The following is a 20,819-nucleotide window of genomic DNA, read 5'->3' as shown; positions in this document are numbered from 1 at the left end:
ACGGCTGGATTTAATCTGAAGGCTTTGGGTGTGCAAAAATACTTAAATACCCCATATGTGTACCCATTAACCGGCTACCGTTTATCTTCGTGTTAACTGCATTGTTTTTTCAAAAAAACTTATGAAAACTGAATCAGTTTGTTTCCCTCCCCCGACTAACCGAACAAGGTTATTCTCCTCTCCAACTCTGATAAGGACTGTTCAGTTTCTCTGTTTGAAGAACAAGGGTTCACATTACTTAATAAACTTGAAAATGTACTCATGAATTCTTTCCCCCTGGACTTTACTTTGAGTTCCCACTCCAAAGAAAATGAGATTCAAAGCCTTGGCCACCCGCTCCCCCGCAATGACGGCCGAAAAGATCGAGGACTCTCACAGGCCTCGTTCCCTCCAACGGGTCAATCGTCCTAGGAAAATGACCATCAAAAGTGATGCAAGCCCAGTGGAAGAGGGCGTACAGCCACAGAGTGTGGAAGGTGGCGAACTCCAAGGGCATCCTTCCACCACCCAACCACGGCGTAAGCGAGGTAAATACTTTATGTAGCAGTTGCCATTCCTCTTGCTAAAGAACATCTTTTTTTAAAAAAAGAGAAGAGGGTAGTCAATGCACGTTGGGTAAACATTTTTTTTCACATACTGACATTTCTGTTTTTTTGTTTGCTATAACAAAGGACGACCCCTGAAAAACCCCATCCCTGCGAGTTCTGTTCATGCTGGACGGGAAAAGTCAAATGCAAAAATGGTCCCTTCCTCCTCTTCAGACTCAGAGATATTGGACCCTGAGATTTACATGAGCAGGAGTACATTCCAGAAAGTGGCTTTCAGCATGTTGTTCAATCTCCGAACGGACATTGACGAGATAAAGAAGAGAAGGTTTTGCCATTGTTGCCAAGGGGCCAAAATGAAGAGTGTTGACTTATTCAGGGAAAACTTCTTACGTGGCTAATACATATACCAATATGCCCAGTATTCATGCAAAATAAAAAGCCTATGCAAAAATTAACTACTAAATGGTAATGCGGTGTGTCATTCAATAATTAATACATTTAAAAAAATTATTATTTATATTAAAAATTTGCCACCACATTATATTCATTTCTTATACAGCATAAAAAAAATATAACAGCTTCAATTTTTGTTACGTTATTTTATTATACATTTGTCTAAGTCAATTATAATAGTTACTTAGTACCAGTCAAATAGTTACGTGTCCACAATCGTAAATAAGCCTCAACCCTTACCTATATTTACTATAAAACCCTCAACTGTACTATTTATTGGACCTAAAATTACGCTTCTACCCCAACTAAAAAAACACAACCGGTTATACAACCGGTTATACCAAGTCAAAATACTCAAAAGTCAACATTTTAATACTAATGTACATTTGACACTTGGCAAATTTCTGGGCCTCACATAAAGGACTTAGTCCTATGAGGGACGCCAGAATTTCCCAAACAAACTGCAAATGTTGACATTGGTTTTTTTTTTGTGTTAGTGACTTAGACTAGAAAAATATATGTTACGTTGATCACACAGCCAATTATTAAAACAAATATATATTAAAATAAATATAACAAACTGGAAATGTTGACATTAGTTTTTTTTTTGTGTGAGTGACTTAGACTAATGTATATACGACTTAGACTAAAAGGCTGCTGTGACGAATTAAAAAAAATATATAAACAGTAGCTGTGGAACACCCGCCATATATATATATAATTACAATAACCATTAATGCAATCAATCTCAAACAATTCTCGTTTACTCAATCCTATTGAATAATATCTCGTTCAAGAACATAACTTAAATTCTAAAATCTATAAATTTAAAGTATTACAAAGAATCAATACACAATAAAACAATATGGGTGTACATTAAATCTAATTAAAAAATAAGAAAAAAATAAATAAAAAAACAAAGAGAACCATATAGTTAACGATCAATCCCATTCATCATATTCATAAAACAAATATTCAAAAAATATATAAGAAATAAGAACAACTCTTAAGCCCACTCATAAAACATGTGCTCTATGAGTTCATACATTCAAAATAAAATACTGATCAGATTTATGGCACATGATCTCAACCACGGCTCTGGTACCAATTCTTGGTTTTTGATCATGTGATTGATAGTGTAGCGAAATCACGAGATGATATTTCAATGCGATAATAACAATTATTAAAGCATAAGAACTAATCACTCTAGGAACCATAACTACAATGTGTTCTTTCTCATGAGACATGAATCTGAATAAAATGAAAAATTACAAATACTTTTTTCTAGATGTAGAACATGTGTAGATCAAATAACGTCTTAGCCTCCTAACACACCATCTTCCATACTATGGCGCGCACAAAGAGAATGAAACATGTGGATGTCTATGATATTTAGTACGATACACAAGAACACACTTTTGAATCTCAACACATGAGAGAGTGTTCTTCTCACAATTTAGAGAGACCAAAATTCTCTATTTTTTTTATCTTGGCAAATATATCGTGAAAATTGCATCTGGTGTCTCTCCTTGATTTTTCTTGATGTTATATTCTATTAATATAACAAGAGAAATAAGACCTAGCCCTAATCAAATTGGGTCTAAGCGTGGGCCACAATCCGTTTGGACTGTGGTTGGCGTGAACTATAGGGCTTTGGGCCCTGTGATACTTTATCTCTATAAAATGTTATTTGTTGGGTCTTTATCATATTATTTTATGTAGTATAAAATTATAAGTTAAATATGATTAAATTAATTTTCAATAAAAATTAATTTCACAAAATTATTAATATAGTTTTATTTGCCATTAAATATTATTTCATACATAATATTTTAAATATTATTTCGCAAATAATATTAATTTTTAAGATTAAAAAATAATACTTTATTATTTTTAATTATTTCCTTTTAATACCAAAATCATACCTTTATGCTATCGAGCTATTACGGGGATAGTATGGACCCGTAGTTCTAAGCTCCAATAATTTAATTAATTTCACTAACTCTTAGTTCCATTAATTAATTTATTAACTATGAATTATTCTACTAGAAATCCATAGTTGAACTCACAAAATTACAGTCTTAGATTATTAGAAGCTATAACTATAAAGTCGTCTATTAATCTAGTCATTGCAAGAGTTATGGCCCTCTACTAGTTGTTCATAATTAAAGTTAGGTCTTAATGTCCGCTACCCTATCTAATTATGTTTTCATCAATTAGTCCCATTGATCTTCTAATCAACATTATTCTATAAATTAAATTATAGAATGGAATTTATGTTCTCTAACAGAAATTGAGTGCTCTATGTTCAAGTCCTGAATCAACAACAAAATGAACAACTAATATGCTTTCATTTAAGTAAGGGGCAGATTCTATATCTATAAAGTATATTCCCAGCCACTTGCAGTTCTACCAAGATATCAAGAATTTGGTCGTAGGAATATTGAACCTTACCTGATAAGTCAAAAGTTATAAAAGCACAAATAAGAGTTCATTACTCACTTCAGGATTGGGGTCAATTCTCAAACGACCATCGATTGATGAATGTTACACTTCCATATTTTAACAGAGATTATCAGAAGTTCTTTCTTTCATCGTGTCCTAGTCCAATACAATCTATATTGTATACGGTACCTTTCTTTTTGTGTCACTACACTTAGCAGTTTGGATAAACTGCTCTGTCTTAAACAGAAGATAGATCGTACTTATAATCTTTACTAAATAAAGCTCTCACTTTATTTACCGATTACAGAAATTTTTTATATTATTATCTTGAATTAAATCCTTTTGTATATATATATCATTATACATATGCTTAATTCAAGACCACATCAATAATATTGGATCTTCATGATAAATGGCATGTATAATTAAATACAAATATGAGTGCAAAATATTAACTTTATTTAATTAACAGTAATTATTCATAAAGAAATATGCTTTCGAGGCACAAATCCTAACACATGGGTTATGCCTATGGGTTGTGCTAGGCTTACTCCTTCAAATATGGCTCAGCCTAGCATGACACAAATTTGTATACCGGCTCGGCCCGACACGACCTGAATTATTCGTAGGCAAGAAAATATGGGTCGTGCCGGGCTGGGGCGACCCACATTTACAGGGGATAACCACATAAATACCCTTTCTTCACACTTAATACACATAATTACCCTCTATTTTTTTTTAAAAGAAGAGATTTATACCATTTTCTTAGAATATTTGACTAAAATAGCCTTAACGTATAAAAAATGTATTAAAAAAATATATTAGTTTTTAGGACAAACAACCCTATTGCCCATTATCTTTTGCAAATAGTTGTCATATGTCCCCTCTCTTTTGCATTTTGTCTACTTTCCCCCATTAAATGCAAAATTGAATATCATTTACCCCATTTATCATTTTTCCCCATGACCAATGTAAAGACCCGATTAATTTAAAAACCTCGGACATTTAAAACTACTAAGACATAACTACTATCTTTTGGATATATACATAAATTAATCAAAATTTATTATTAATACATAGAAAATCTGAAAATATGGGATCCCATTGTTCATACATAAAATAATAAAGAGAACAAAACCTTTAATTAAAATTTAAATATTCAAAGTACCAAGTGCGGAAACTTTACAGACATGATTCAAAAGACTCAAAAAAGAATAACGATGTCATCCTCGATCGATCCCATCGGTTCATTTCTTTAGTTCCTTGCCCGATACACAAGACAAAGCCGCCTCAGATCTGCCCTGCATTCCATATTCATTTTCCTGCACAATCTAAATAAAAAGGAATGAGCCTAATGCCCAGAAGGAAAAACTACTAAAACATAAAACATAAAACATAAAATAGACTTCAATATTAATGGTTATTAACTCATTATCGTAGTATTTGATAAAAACTTCTATATTCTTTTGCATTTTGTCTACTTTCCCCCATTATTTGCAAAATTGAATATCATTTTACCCCATGGCCAATGTAAAGACCCGACTAATTTAAAAACCTCAGACTTTTAAAACTACTAAGACATAACTATTGTGTTTCTGATATATACATAAAGTAATCAAAACTTATTATTAATACATAGAAAATCTGAAAATATGGGATCCCATTGTTCATACATAAAATAATAAAGAGAACAAAACCTTTAATTAAAATTTAAATATTCAAAGTACCAAGTGCGGAAACTTTACAGACATGATTCAAAAGACTCAAAAAAGAATAACGATGTCATCCTCGATCGATCCCATCGGTTCATTTCTTTAGTTCCTCGCCCGATACACAAGCCAAAGCTACCTCGGATCCGCCCTGCATTCCATGTTCATTTTTCTGCACAATCTAAATAAAAAGGAATGAGCCTAATTCCCAGTAAGGAAAAACTACTAAAACATAAAATAGACTTCAATATTAATGGCTATTAACTCATTATCGTAGTATGTGATAAAAACTACTATAGTCCTCTTATTTTAACTATTATTTTAGAGGTAGGTTTAGACACAACTATTGTCTAAGATAGCAATAAAAATCTCGGGATTTTTGATCTAAGCAACCATATATCTCGAGTGACTTAAGACATACAAACACGTAGTACATAAAATCTAACTTATTTTCCTACCAAAATCGAGATATTCGAGACAAGTGTGGGATCGAAAACTCCTAAAACCAAACATTAAAAACCATAAGTTTCCTAGAGAAAATAAGATGAAGAGAAGATCTAAACCATCAGAATAAAGACTTACCGAAAATCTTAAGTTTCAAAGAAATAGAGCACCTAACCAAAAGTCATTGTGACGAGTTAGGATTTGAATTAAAGGTAAAGAATAAGAAGAATAGAAATATATTAGATTTGAGGATTAAGAGTACCTTATATAACTAGAGCTTCAATATATACCATAAACATCAAAATCACACTATAGCTTACTTCCCAAGTGTTTAGAAAAACTTAGATTTGAAATCTTTAACCCCAAAACCCTAGTGTTTCTCTCTTGAACAAAAATGGAAGCTTGGAGGCTATGAGAAGTGTTTGAAAAAATGATGCAATTGACTGAGGGAAGGGTCCTATTTATAGGATTCAAGGAGTGAAACTAACTCCCATTAAAATGAATAAAAATGGCTCGTTCTGCTCAACAAATGCTCAGAACTCACTCAAAATCGTTTAACAACAAGTCCAAGCTGTTGAGGACTGATTCTAGCTTAGGATTTCATGGAGATTCATATTTGGCACACACAGTCGATATATCGCCTACTATAGGCGATATATCGTCTGTCTTGATTTGTCGAGGGTCTCGTGGTTTCGATCATGCAAAGTCAACATGTTTTTCCATATCAGCATAGGAATTATATCGCCCCCTATAGCTGCGATATACCAGCTTACGCTTATGTACTAAACCACTTTTTTGCATGTTTTAAGCACACTTAAAGCTGTTTAAACCACTTTGGCTAATTAATACGAAATCCTAGCATATGAGGGAAGGTTCTAGACTTTCTAGGCTTATCATTACGTTTATATTTACCATTGATTATTTTTATTCATATAAAATCCTTAATAAATATACATCTGACAAATGTCACATTCTTAATTATTCTATTTAAATCTTAGGTTATAATAAATAATATTTTTAGGACCAACTACATTAATTGAACCTTATGATAAAATTAATATTTCTAAACAATAGGCTAAACTTATAAAATTCCTTACTAGCTCTACGAGTTTCCAAAAAAATTCCCCGCTTGGAGCAATATAAGGAAATTTAAAATACTACTGCATAAGATAATATTATCTAACTAAGTAAAATTCGGAGGCACTACAATTCTACCCTACTTAAAAGAATTTTGTCCTCGAAATTTACTTTCCATAAATTCATGGATACCGTGCTTGGATGTCTTCCTCCAATTCTCACGTTGCCTCTCGTTCTGTGCTATTACTCCATAAGACATTGACTATCGGAATACTCTTCGACCATAATTCCTTCACCCCCTTTTCCAGGATGCGAACCAGTCGCTCCTCATAACTTAAGTCCCTCTAGAGTGCTAATGTATCGTATATGAGCATGTGGGACAAGTCTGAAACATATCTACATAGCATCAAGATGTGAAACACACTTTGTCTACTAGAGCTGACGGTAGGGCTAATCTATACGCTACTGGTCCCACCTTGTCCAATATCTCAAAAGGACCTATGTATTGGGGACTAAGTTTGCCTTTCTTCCCAAACCGCTTCACTCCTTTCATTGGATATATCCTTAAGAAGAATTGATCTCCGACCTTGAATTCCACATCTCATCGCTTGGCATCCGCATAACTCTTCCATAGACTCTGAGCAGCGAGCATACACTTTCTAATTAGCTCTACTGTGTCTTGAGCCTTTTTAACAGCCTTGGGTCCAAGTAGTTGTTGTAATGCCCTAGATAGCCAAGACCATTACACTGTGTATTTTAAATAGTGCAGGACTTGCTAATCAAGTCGTTTGGACATAAACGTGTTACTAAGGTAATTATCTTATTAGGGTTAAAAGATTTGATCATAAAATAGTTAACTTTCATTAAAAATAAGAGTTGCTACATGGGATCCCAAAAATGGTGTTTACAAGGAAATTACAATCCTCAGAATGATTACAACAAAAGCCAACCTAAGTGGCAAAATACAAGTTGGTTCTAGTTCCTGTGTAACCCTCAGCCGTGGCGGTCGAACAGTTACTGATGTACACACCACACCTAAAGCTCTCCAACTCACGGCTAGTCTAACTTTCTCTTTCCCTTACCTGCACAACATAGCACCTGTGAGCCAAGGCTCAACAAGAAAATTTAATTCAACAAGCATAAATAAGCAACAATATATGCACAATAAACTTAGATCAATAAGTTTAATCAACATCATAATATAAGCAATAAGCTTAACAAAAATGTTCAGCTCGAACAAACATATAAATCATTCACATTAATCAATACAATTAGTTAAGCGCAAACAACACGTATGTTTATTGTATAATGATCAGGCCCAGCGCCCTTAGGGCGAGTCCTCTGGTCTTATAGCTGCCCCGGCATGGTTAGGCTGGGCTGCGTTCTGCACTCTTGTTATCGGCCCCCAGCATCCTTAGGATGACCTTCAAACTAGATATAATCACAAATATGCATTGCACATCAAGCAATCAAAGGCAACCTATACAAGCATGCCTATCCAGATATTCTCAGATATATTCACAATCATAACATACTCGTTAATAGGGGTCTAAGCCCTACTCATGACCTGGGTGCAGTTTTCTTACCTCGAGTCCCGAGCTGAAGGTGTAGAGCGGTCTCGAGCACGATCCTCAATCCCGAGCCTTAACAGTATCCCTATTCACAAAGCGACAATGGATAACCATCAAAATTTAAATCAATTGAAAGCTTCAGAATAATACACTACCCTCCAGGACTACGAATTCTACAAACCAGGTAGTAGAATTCTTCCCGAGCCCTTAGGTTTGAGTTCCCGAGTCCAAAAACCTAATTTGGCTAAGTCTGCCTATGCGGGCCATGACCATGCCCTGAGGGTCGCGACGCACCTCCAAGTCAGAGGCTCTCAGCCCCTATATTCCCAGGGACACGCGCCGCGACTTGGACCTTAAGGCCGTGACACGCCTACAAAACCGAGAGCTCCCGAGGGCTTCTGGGTTCATGTGGGCCACGACGCCCAAGAACAGGGTCGCAGCGCGACCTTGTGAACCTAGAATTCCCATCTCCTTCCTGTGTTTTCCCCTTAACCAAAGTCTCCAGAATTCAACTTAAACATGTGGTAAGTAGGGGTGTTCATTAGTCGGTTTGGGCAGGTTGGGTGAATTTTTTACAAACCCAAACTTATAATCAAGTTGCTACTTTTCAACCTATAACCCACCCAATTAAAAAAAGTAGAAGTTTAACCCAAACATCGGTTTGGGCGGGTTAACTCGCCCAAACCGCCGAAACTTTTTAAAATTTAAAAAATAAAAAAAAATTCACTAATTTTTGTTATCATTTTCTCTATTTTTAGTTTGTATTTGTAACTAAAATAATTGTTACTTTAAAATATAGGGTTTTTTTTTATAAAAAAATAATTTGAATTTAGTTTTATATATGCATAATTAATAATTAAATAAATATAAAATTAAAAAAAGTAAACAAATCCTTAATTGGGCAAGTTAGGTTACATTGGGCGAGTTGCCAAAAATTTCAATCCGCCTAATATAATAATTGGGCAGTTTGAAATGAAGGTCGAGTTTTTTGGGTTGCATTTTTAATCGATTTTTTTGGGTTGGTTTGGGCGGGTTGCAAATTTTTTTGCACAAACCTAGTGCTAAGGCTAGAATTGAGTCTAGAAGTCTCAATGATACATCATAAACAACACATATGACCTATGAAAATTGCTCAAACTACCCTAAAACCCAAAATAAAAAACTAACTTAAGCATGCCTAAGCGTATCCAAAACTACACCATGAATTCAACAAATCAAGGCTTATAATCTTACCTCAGCTATGAATCATGACCTTGAGTTGTTCCCTGCTCCAATTCCAGCTTGAATCCACAACTTCCAGCCTCAATTTCTAAAATTTCTCTTCAAAATCCCCAAAGTCTCCCAATGCCTTAGAGAGAGAGACAGATGAACGTGATGGTGGGAGAGCTGAGGGATGTCTGGTTGTTTTTGGCTAACTCCTGAGGTTTCCTAAGTATATCACACAATACAAAGACCAAAAGATCCCTAGTGCTATCACAACCCTTTATTGCATTTAAGGGCAAACCTGCCATTTTACCACATTTCTCGCTAATCCTCAAGTGGTCCTATAAGTTCCCAATTAATCCCGACGTGCCCAACTAATCATCAAATAATTACCCGTTAACCAATAAATCTCAAATATGCACTAAGTCCCTGAATACCCCTAAGCTCACCCCGAGCCGGGTATTAAACCCCGTTGTGACTATTCTGCTAATCCGCTCACTCGGATCGGCTCGAGCCGAATACTGCAAATATATTCACATAATAATTTGGTCCCAATCATTTAGCACATATAATCACATTTATGCCATCAATGGGCCAAAATTACAAATATGCCCTTATAATCACATAAACATACATATATATTCATATTATCATATAAACCATGTATGCCACGTAGTCACACATTTAATCAATCAATTTCACACATATATGTCCAATTATGCCCTCCTGACACACTAATCAAGGCACTAAGCCTTATTAGCATTTTTGGGACTTTACAGTTGTCTTTCTCCTACCTCGTCCCAATGTAATGGCGACCGACATTTCCTTCCGTAAACTAGTTCATAGGGTGCCATACCGATTGTTGCCTGGTAGCTGTTATTGTAGGAGAATTCTATTAGTGGCAAATACTTACTCCATGATCCTTCAAAGTCCAATACACAAGCGCATAACATATCTTCTAAAATTTGTATGGTACGCTCGGACTGTTTGTAACGTCCTGCGTTTTCGGGTACCTTTAAACGACTTGGGTTGGGATTGTTTTCCCTGAGTTAAGAATATTATTTTAAATAATATTATATTTTGTTTGGAATTTATTTCCATGAGTTATTACTAGCCAAATTATGAATTTTGTGATTTCAAAGTCAAAATAAGACTTTCGGTCTTGGACCGACACGAAAACCCTGATCGGGTAAAAATCTTGGAAAATAAAATGAAAAGCTATGGAAAATATATTTTGGGCATAAAATACATTCATAAAAATTAAAGTTTGGTCAAAAAAGTAATAAACCTAAGAGAAAATAGAAATTTCAGGGCATTTTGTGTTAAATGCTTAATTTTACCGAATTGGGGAATTTTATTCCATGAATGGACCTTAGGTTAAATTTTATTGTGTGATTAATGAAATTAAATGTGAGACATTTAATTTAATTATTTAGTGTTAAGTTTTGTGTTTAAAACTTAATAAGAGTGAAAAATGTTATAGGAAGTCAAATTGGATTTTTCTTCTTGGGAAATATTTATTAACCCTTATATAAAAAAAATATATATGATCACATATATAATATATGTGGTGGCCGGCCATGTGAAGGATTTAATGGGGGTTGACCAAATGTTTTTTTTTTTAGTTTAATCCCAATTTAAATATAAGGGTTAAGGCATGAAGTGGATTGTAGAAAAAAAAAATACTCAAGTGTTTAGATATTCTCTTAAGTTGATATGCTCTTCTAACCTTCCCCAACCGACCCCACTCTCTCTCACTTTCACTATCATCTTTTTGAAAACTCTCTCAAGTTTTCACTCCATCTTCAACCTCAAGAACACTAAGGAAGCATGGAAGCATTTAAGCTTTGGTCTAGGAAGGATTTTCCCTAAGGTAAAGTTTCAATAAACTAGACTTTTGTAAAGTTTTAACCATAGATTTTCAAATAGCTAATTTTCTATGTTTTTGGGGGGAGTTGGTTAAGGTTTTGAAAGGGTTTTGAAGGATTTAAAGCTAATAGGAGGATCCAAACCTTAAGCAAGAACAACAAGAGGTAAAAAGTTTACTTTTTATGGTTGTTATTGTATAGTTTTTATTTTTAAGCATTATTTTTTATAGTTAATGCTTCAAGTTTCTTATTGGTGATGTAATAAGGTTATTGTAGTTGTTTTATAATTCTTATGATGCTTGTGTGCTGATTTTTGAAAATAGGGACCAAAACCCCAAGGGTTTTGTAGGAAACCCTAAAACAAAATACATGTTTTGAGCTTTGACTTCCAAGGGGTCAAGCATCCATTATATATTGATTTTGTAAAATTTAATTGTACTGTGATGTTTTTGAGATTGAGTACATAAATTTGAGCTTTTGAAACACTAAAAAATGTTTAAAAATGAGTGATTTATGTTATTTCAAAGTTAGGTTAAAAACTGTTTTTTTGTATTCTTAATTTTTGAACCACGTTTGGACAGCCACTGTATAGGAAAAATGAACCCAGTTTTTTCTAAAATTTGGTGGACATATTATTGAAATAACCTAGTTTTCTACTGTAAAATTTGGTAAGAAAATACAGAACGGTTTGAAAGTTATTAAGTGTCAAAATTTGCAAAAAAAATAAGGACTTGAAAATAAGGTCATTTTTACCTCATTGTTGGAAAATAATTTCACCAATAAAAAATGCTCCTTTTGACCTAAGATTTTACAAAGACATATAATGCATACCAAAAATGGAATTGGGAAATTTTGGTAACAATTGGGTAAGTAAATTTCATGTTATGAACTAACAAAGTATGTAGTTAAAAATGTGAAAAATAGGGTTTTCACACTTAGTGCAAAAATGAGATTTTGGAACATAAGGTAAAAAGTAAAATTTTCCTTATCGAAAGATAAAAACTTGGCAAGTCTTGAAAACATATTTTGACATAAAATACCACTTTGAGTTTAGTGGGAATTATTTTTATTAAAGAATTTTTATTCTTTCTAAAAATAAAAGAATTAATTTATTAACTAATAAATTAAAAGAGGGTTTAAAACCCTATATTTTGAGAAAATAATTAAGTGAATTATTTTTCTAGTAAGTAAACTTCATTAATTGACTTCGAAAGATTAACTAGTCAAGATGGGAAAGTTTTAACAGTTTTCCTAATTAAGACAAATTATGCAATTTTCTTAAAACGATTTTTAGAGATTAAAACCTTAAGAAAAATAAAAGGAAAATTAAGAGTTTATTTTATTTTAAAATAATTAAGGAATTTAATTAGTATTTTCTAAATATAATACCGGCTAAAATCTTACATATATTTAAGCGACTTGTTAAAAGTACGGGTTAATAGCGATACTTTTAAATAATAAGGTTTTTAGCAGATTGTGGGAAAATACTATTGTGATACCCGAGCCTAGGTATCGAGACCATAGGATAGGTCTCCCTGAGACTTAGGGTTTAGTCTCAAATATTTTTGTATGAATTTCCTTAATGGGTTTAAAACCAAATAAGGATCATTAATCATTACAAATGATTTTTATTAAAATGACCAAACTGCCGAAAATAATAATAATAATGAATTATGAGTGCCATAATTAATCTGAGTATACTGTATGGATAACTACAGTATTGGCTAGCGTAATTGGACTGAACATTGGAGGGTGAAATCTTGCTGAGTGCTAAGGACTCCAAGTAAGTCAACTTATATTGTGTGGCTGCAACATGAAACGACTATTGTATTGTATGTTCGCATGGGGACACATGCACATATATACACCGTCGTAGAAAGTTTCTTAGAGACATTAGTCTAGTGGGTGTTGAGTTAGAAAATATGAACGGTAGATATCTGTCATATCCTAGACGGCTGATCCCTGTCACACTGCTTGATTTTATTATGTCTGGTTCATTACTGCGATGAGTGACCAAGAGGTGAGGATTATTGGTTCAACCTAGGAGCGCCAAAATGAATGGGACCTAGGGGCCCTCATGCTTACTTAATTAGTGAACGGTTAGAACCCGAGCAAGTGCTCTAATAAGTTATTCCCGGATAACAGCCGTGAATATTGGCCATTCAGTGAGAGTGCCTAGAGATACTAGGGGTTGCCAAGTTTGAGTGAGGCTGACCACCCTAGGGTCAACTTACCAGCACCACTGATTAATATAGAAGTCTTTGTAAAACTGTGTAAATTCGATTACACTCTTGGATATGTAGTGATGCCCTAGGTAACTAGGTGGTTACCCTTGTGAGGGATTTACTCTTAGATAAGTAGCGATTGCCCTAGGTAACACGATAGTTACCCTTGATGGGGATATTTATTGGCTAGATCTTAGTGTTGAGACTCGGTTCTCCCCTATTGATTAGCAAAATTGTTGGATGGCGTGATACGCCTGAATTGTTGAAAATTGTCGAGTGTTGGTCTCGAATAATAGTTGTGATATATTATATCTGCTTGCTCTGGGATTTTTTTTGAGCGCGGGTATTTATTTGTTGATAAGAAATAGTTGTGATATAATATATCTGCTTGTTCTGGGATTTTTTGAGTGCAGGAATTCATCTGTTTATATGAAATAATTTGTCATTGGTTATCAGGCATGACCATAAGTTTTCCAGGATGCTTTTGCATTCTTGAAATTTATTGTGTAGGGTCCGGATGGATCCGGAACCCTAATTCTCTGCAAGGCAGAGCAGTGAGCGCTGGAGTCTACCTTGCAAATGTACATGTGGACCGACCTTTTGGGAAGCCGTTTTATTTTTTGAAATGTTGTGAAATTTTCCTAAACTAGGCTCACTCTACTCTTTATAAAATATGTTTCCAATTAAATGTTAAGTATGGCCATATGACTTTTTAAAAAGTTTTTTTTTATACGGGGTTTTGAGACATTTTGTTAAATGAAAACATTTATATTTCCGCATTATCGAGTATTGAAAATCTAGGTCGTTACACTGTCTGTCGGTCTGAGGATTAAATTTCGTATTGAGACATAGCTTGGTACCAATGGCTTGCTGCAAGCTTCCCCAAAATCTCAATGTTAACAACGAACCTCTGTCAGATACTAAGGTCTTAGGGATTCCATGCAGTCGTACAATTTCTTGAACATAGATGTCTGCGTACTAGTCTGTAGTGTACATAGTCTTGACAGGTAGGAAGTGAGCTAACTTTGTGATTCTATCCACCATGACCCAAGCCAAGTCATGTTGCTTGCTTTCCTGCAGTGGTCCTGTCATGAAGTCCATGGTTATGTCTTCCCACTTCCATTCCAGAATACTAAGTGGTTGTAACAATCCCGCGGGTCGCTGATGTTCTTCCTTCCCTTGCTGGCATTTTAGGCATTTGGACACATGCTCTGTTACGTCTTTCTTCATTCTCGACCACCAATATAGTGCCTTAAGGTCGTGAGTCATCTTGGTGGACCCTGGGTGAACTGAGTATGGGGTGGTGTGTGCCTCCTCCAATATCTTCATCTTAATCCCATGGTCATTCGGCAAACATACCCGGCCCTTATATTTCAAGAACCCATGGTAACTATATGCGGTAATAGTGTGTTGTCATGCACTTTCCCAATCCGTAGATCCTCTAGTAAACTTGATTGGATGGACAAGTTAACAAGTTGACTCATGACTATTTCTATCACGACATTAATCAACTCTTGTTGTAGCAGCTTCTCAATTCCAGATAATGTTGTCAAACTTCCATAATTCTTCTGACTTAATGCATATGCAATGACATTTGCCTTTCCTGGGTGGTATAGGATTTTGCAGTCATAGTCTTTTACTAGTTCCAACCACCTGTGCTACCTCATATTGAGCTCCTTTTGTGTGAAGAAATATGTTAAGCTTTTGTGGTCCGTATAAAACTCACACCATTCTCCATATAGATAGTGGTGCCACATTTTCAGTGCGAAGACCACTGCTGCCAACTCCATATCGTGTGTTGGATAACGTTGATCATATTCATTCAACTGTCTTGAGGCATAGGCTATCACCTTGTCATTTTGCATTAGCACGCAACCTAACCCTTGCTTGGATGCTTCAAAGCATACTACAACAAATTTGTCTAGGTAATCCTCGAAGACCCAGTTCATTAATTCTATAAATGCGGATGGGGCATTGATCAGACCAAAAGACATAACTAGGAACTCGTAATGTCCGTATCGAATCCTAAAAGTCGTCTTTGGTATATCTTCTTCCTTTACCTTGAGCTGGTGATAACCGGACCGTAGATCAATTTTTCAAAATATTGTCGCTCCTTGGAGTTGATAAAATAAGTCATCGATCCGGGGTAGTAGGTAATTGTTCTTAATTGTCACCTTGTTCAACTCGCAATAACTGATACACATCTACATGCTTCCATCCTTCTTCTTCACAAATAGAATCGGTCCCCCCCATGGCGAATGGCTTGGTCTGATAAATCACAAATCTAAGAGCTCTTGCAACTGTGTTTTTAACTCCTTGAGTTCGATATGTGCCATCCGGTATGGTGCCTTTGAGATAGGCTCGGTTCCCGGTACTAATTTGATTGTGAAGTCAATTTCCCAGTTAGGGGGTAACCCTGGTAAGTCGTCAGGAAATATCTCTGGAAATTCCTTTATTATGCGGACGTCTCCAACCTTTAATGGTGTTTCCTGTGCAAAATTTGTGACCCTTGCTAAGAATGTGTGACATCCTTTCTCTATCATCCTCTAGGCCTTGAGAGATGAGATAAGTGGTGTCCGTAGTTCTGAAACCTTGCCAATAAAACACAGTTTCTGACCCTCGGGGGTTTCAAACGTCACTTGCTTGCATCAACAATCGATGGTTGTGCCATGTCTTGCTAGCCTGTCCATGCCAAGTATTACATCAAAATCCCTAATCTTTAGCCCACATGCCTAGTATTGGTACTCCTCGTACTATCCGTGATGATAGAACGATTTTTCCTGAAGGCAGTTCCATAAAAAACCTATTTCTAAATCTTTCACAAGGTTTGTCTAGTTTCTCTGTCATTCTTGTAACACCCCAAATTACCTAATAAGGCTTAGGGCCATGATTAGGGGGCCAGGATGGCAATTTGTGAAATTATATGCTTATATGAGTTATATTGTGTATAATTATGTGATTATGTGAGTTATATGATAATACAACTAGATATTCATGTTTAGGGGTAATAAATATGCATGTGGGCCAGTTTCCTATTAGAAGAGAAATTTTCATAATTTGGCCTGTTATGGGCAATACTGTATATATGTGCATATATGTGAGAGACCACATTATTTTGGGTTACTCAGCACGAGATGATCCTAGGGAGCAAGTTAGCGGGAAAGTCACAAAGGGACCCCATACCCGACTCGGGGCGAGTCAAGGGGTATTTTGGGTGTCTAGTTCAGTATCAGGTTATCGGGTGTTGGGAATGAATAATTGATGATATATTTAGACTTGGTAAGATTAGGAGGGGATATCAAGGATTTTGACCATTTTTCCCTCGATGACGTTTTTGGTACCCCGAGCCTCGGGATTAGTATAAGTGACTTAAGCCTTAAGGAAACAAAACACAACAAACACTCAGCTTTCTCCCTCACTCCCAACCGACTCTCTCTCTCATCATTCTCTCTCAACTTTGGCGTGGAAAATCTTGAGGAAACCAAGGAATTGAAGGCTTGGGTTAGGATTTAGGATTGGTTGTGGCTAGGAGATCATCATTCACAGTAGAGGTAAAGCTTTAATCTCTATTTTAGTTGAATTTTGTTAAGGTTTCTTAGTGTTCTTGAGGTGTACATGAGGTTTGTGGCTCAAGGTTTGAATTTAAGTTTTTGGGGTGGAGTTTTGAGTGTGTTGAGCTGGAGTTTTGTTGCTGGTATTGTGCTAATATTGTTTTGAGGAATGAATTGTTGTTCTAGGATTGATGTAACGAGCCAAAATTGCTAATAGGGCTTAGTGCCTTGGTTAGCGTGCCAGGAGGGCATAATAGGATATACGTATGTTTAATTGGTTAAATGCGTGATTATGTGGCATGCATGATTAATATGATTATATGAAAGTATTATATGCATGTTTATGAGTATTAGATATGCACGTGGGCCCTTTATAGCTTATAAGGGCATATTTGTAATTTTGGCCCGTTGAGGGCATAAATGTGATATTATGTGATATTTGGTTCAGACCACATTGTTATGTGGATATATTTGCAGTTCATGGCTCGAGACGGTCCTAGTGAGCGGATTAGCGAAATAGTCACAGTGGGGTTTAAATACCCGGCTTGGGGGGAGCCTAGGGATATTTTCGGTATTTAGAGAATTTATTGGGATATATTGAGTAATGAATAAATATTTGGTAATTAACTAGACATGACAGGATCTATTAATTAATAGTAGGAACACTTGAGGAATTAGAGGGAATCGGGAGCAGAATGACCATTTTACCCCTAGAACAAATTATAGGACTAAGTGACCCAAATGGGGGTAGTTCAGTCATTTTTAGTTAAGGATTAACTGAGGGGGGAGATTTTAGACTTAGCCAGGAACCACCCCAAGTGCTGAGAACCTTAAATTCCACTCACACCCTCTATCTCACGTTTTTCTCTCAAGAAGCTTAACAAGGAAATTTCTGAATTTTTAAAGGAGAAGCTAAGGGAACAAGCTGAGAAATGAAAAAAATTTGGACTGAGAAGAACCTAAGGAGTTAAGGCTAGAAGTGGACAAAGTATAGCTAGGAGAATCAAGCTATCAATTCAGGTTTAGCACCAAGGCTCAAGATTGAGGATCGTGCTCGGGATCGTTCTGTATCCTCCGCTCTAGATTTGAGGTAAGAAAACTGCATCCATGTGGTTGTGTTTGGAATAAGGTTCCTTGTTTCTGGATATATGTGTTATGTAGCTTCTTTATTATTATGAGAAATGTTAAAGTACGGCCTACGTGAGCCGGGGCTGATGACTAGCGCATTGGATACGGCTTGGCCACTTTGAGCCAGGGTTAGCTAAATAAACAATAGACTCGGCCTAAGCGAGCCGGGGTCAGCTTAGTAAACAGAGGGCTCGGCCTAAGGGCGCCAACCCTGAGCATTTGTATCACTGGTTAAAATATGTTTTGAAAATACATGTTTACTGTTATTAGCTTGATGCTTATAATTTGTAGAATTTCTGAATGACTCTCTTAAGATTGATTGGATGCTACTACTGTTTATGTGTTTGTCGATTATGGTTTTGTTGCTGGGCCTTGGCTCACGGGTGCTACGTGGTGCAGGTAAAGGCAAGGGAAAGCTAGACCAAACATGATTTGGAGAGCTCTGGGGGTGAGTTGTACATTGTCAACTGCTCGTCCGCCACGACCGAGGGAAAGTACAGGGACAGAGCCTTAAAATTTTTATTTTTCCATTAGAGTGGCTACTAGTTGTATAAAACTTGTCAGAGTTGTAAATCGTCTCTTAAACCCTGTTTTTGGGATCCCATGTACCAAATGTCTATTTTAATGAAAATTATCCATTTATAATCAAAATCTTTTAACCAACGTGATAGTTGACTTTAGGAACACATTATTGTTCAAACGACTTGATTAGCAAGTCTTGCACTATTTTAAAATACAGTAACGATCTTGGTTATCCAGGGCATTACAACTTGGAATTAGAGCGGTCTAGGTTTAAGGGTTCTTAAGACTGGATGGGCATGTACACTCGCAACTAAAGACAAGTTTGACTCATGGTTTGGTAACTATATATATGTGATTACATGCGTAAATGTTTGAGTGAGATATAGCTGCTTTATTGTATAATTAATAAGGAGCATGAGATACTGATAGGGCTTGTTCCTTGACTGTGGTATGATTATTATGAGGCGTTCTTATTAGCATTGCTACTGCATGTGAATGAATATTTAAATGATTGTTTGCATCTTGATTGCTTATGGTTGGTTGAGTTTCAATGGTGGACTATGGAAAGACTGTTAACATGTCATCATTGCCTGATTGCCGAGTCGTTGATTGCAGATAAAATTGGATAGCTATGCGTCTAAGACGATCGATACGGCTAGTCGGCATAGGGTCTAAGCCTAGAGATGATGAATAGGGTCAGAACCCTTTGCCAGTCCCTAAGAACTGGCAGCAGATACTTGCTGATATGCAAGCTCGGTTACAAATTCAGGAACAACAGATTCATCTCTTTAGACAGCAGGCTCAATCAAGGAGACAACATCCACCTGCTGTGGCACTAGTTGTACATCCACCTGAGGTTGGGAACAGGTGGGAGCCACTATATGAACGATTCAGGAGACAACATTCTCCAATCTTTGAGGGAAGACCGGATCCATTGAAGACTGAGTAGTGGATGAGTATGATTACTTCCATTCTGGATTTCATGAGGGTGGAAGGTAATGACAGAGTGGGTTGTGCCATTTATATGCTTAGGGAGGATGCTCATATTTGGTGGGAGGTGGCATCAAAGATCAGAGATATTTCTACTTTAAGTTGGGATGGGTTCAGAGATCTGTTCAGCCAGAAATATTATAATGTTGTAGTCAGGGTAGCAAAGGTGAATGGGTTTGTTGGGTTGGTGCAGGGTAGTATGATAGTTACTGAGTATGCCCTGAAATTTGACAGGGTTACAAAGTTCTCATCAGACTTAGTGTCTACCAATACAGCCAGACAAGAAAGATTTATCTGAGGGCTGAATGTTATGATAGCCCGAGATGTGAGAATCACAACAATACCTAGGGGAACGACCTATGCCCAGGCTGTTGAGAAGGCTCCTACCGCTAAAAAAGTAGAGAATAAGATCTGGAGGGAGAACACTGGGAGACAGGATGTTTGCAAGGCGGTGCCTCCATACACAGTGTCTGGTAGGGACAGAGGCCCCAGTGATCTGAAGAGGAAGACCCCTGACACTTTGACCATTGATGGTCATGATAGGAGGGGTCGGGGTGCTCAGGGTGGCCGCCATGGAGGCAGTGAGACATGGAGAAGTTATCCAGAGTGTACGAGATGCAGGAAGCGCCATCTGAGCGAATGTCGAGCGAAAGCTTGCTACTTGTGCGAGGTGGTGGGACACCTCAAGAAGGACTGCCCAACAGTGAAGAAAGAGGAATCAGGGAAGGTGGACAGTTTGACTTTAGCTCGATTTTTCACCTTGACATAGGCAGAGGCAGAGGCCAAGGCTAGTCTCTTGGTAGTGACATGTCAGCTTTCTAGCCCTGTCTCTTCTTATACTATATTGATTGACTCTAGTGCTACACATTCGTTTATTTATAGTAAGGTAATTGAGAGATTATGTAGACCTAGTGAGTATTATACTACAGGGTTCGAGAATATACTGCCTATAAGGGAACTGGTAGTTTCTAGGAGGTGGGTTATATCACTTCCAGTAATGGTGGATAGTAGGGAACCATCAGTAGACTTCATTGAGTTGGATATGGACGATTTTGATATGATTCTAGGGATGGGTTGGCTAGTCA

Source organism: Humulus lupulus, chromosome 2 (assembly GCF_963169125.1).
Source record: "Humulus lupulus chromosome 2, drHumLupu1.1, whole genome shotgun sequence".
NCBI classification, from domain to species: Eukaryota; Viridiplantae; Streptophyta; class Magnoliopsida; order Rosales; family Cannabaceae; genus Humulus; species Humulus lupulus.
Note: the sequence above shows the minus strand (reverse complement) of the source record.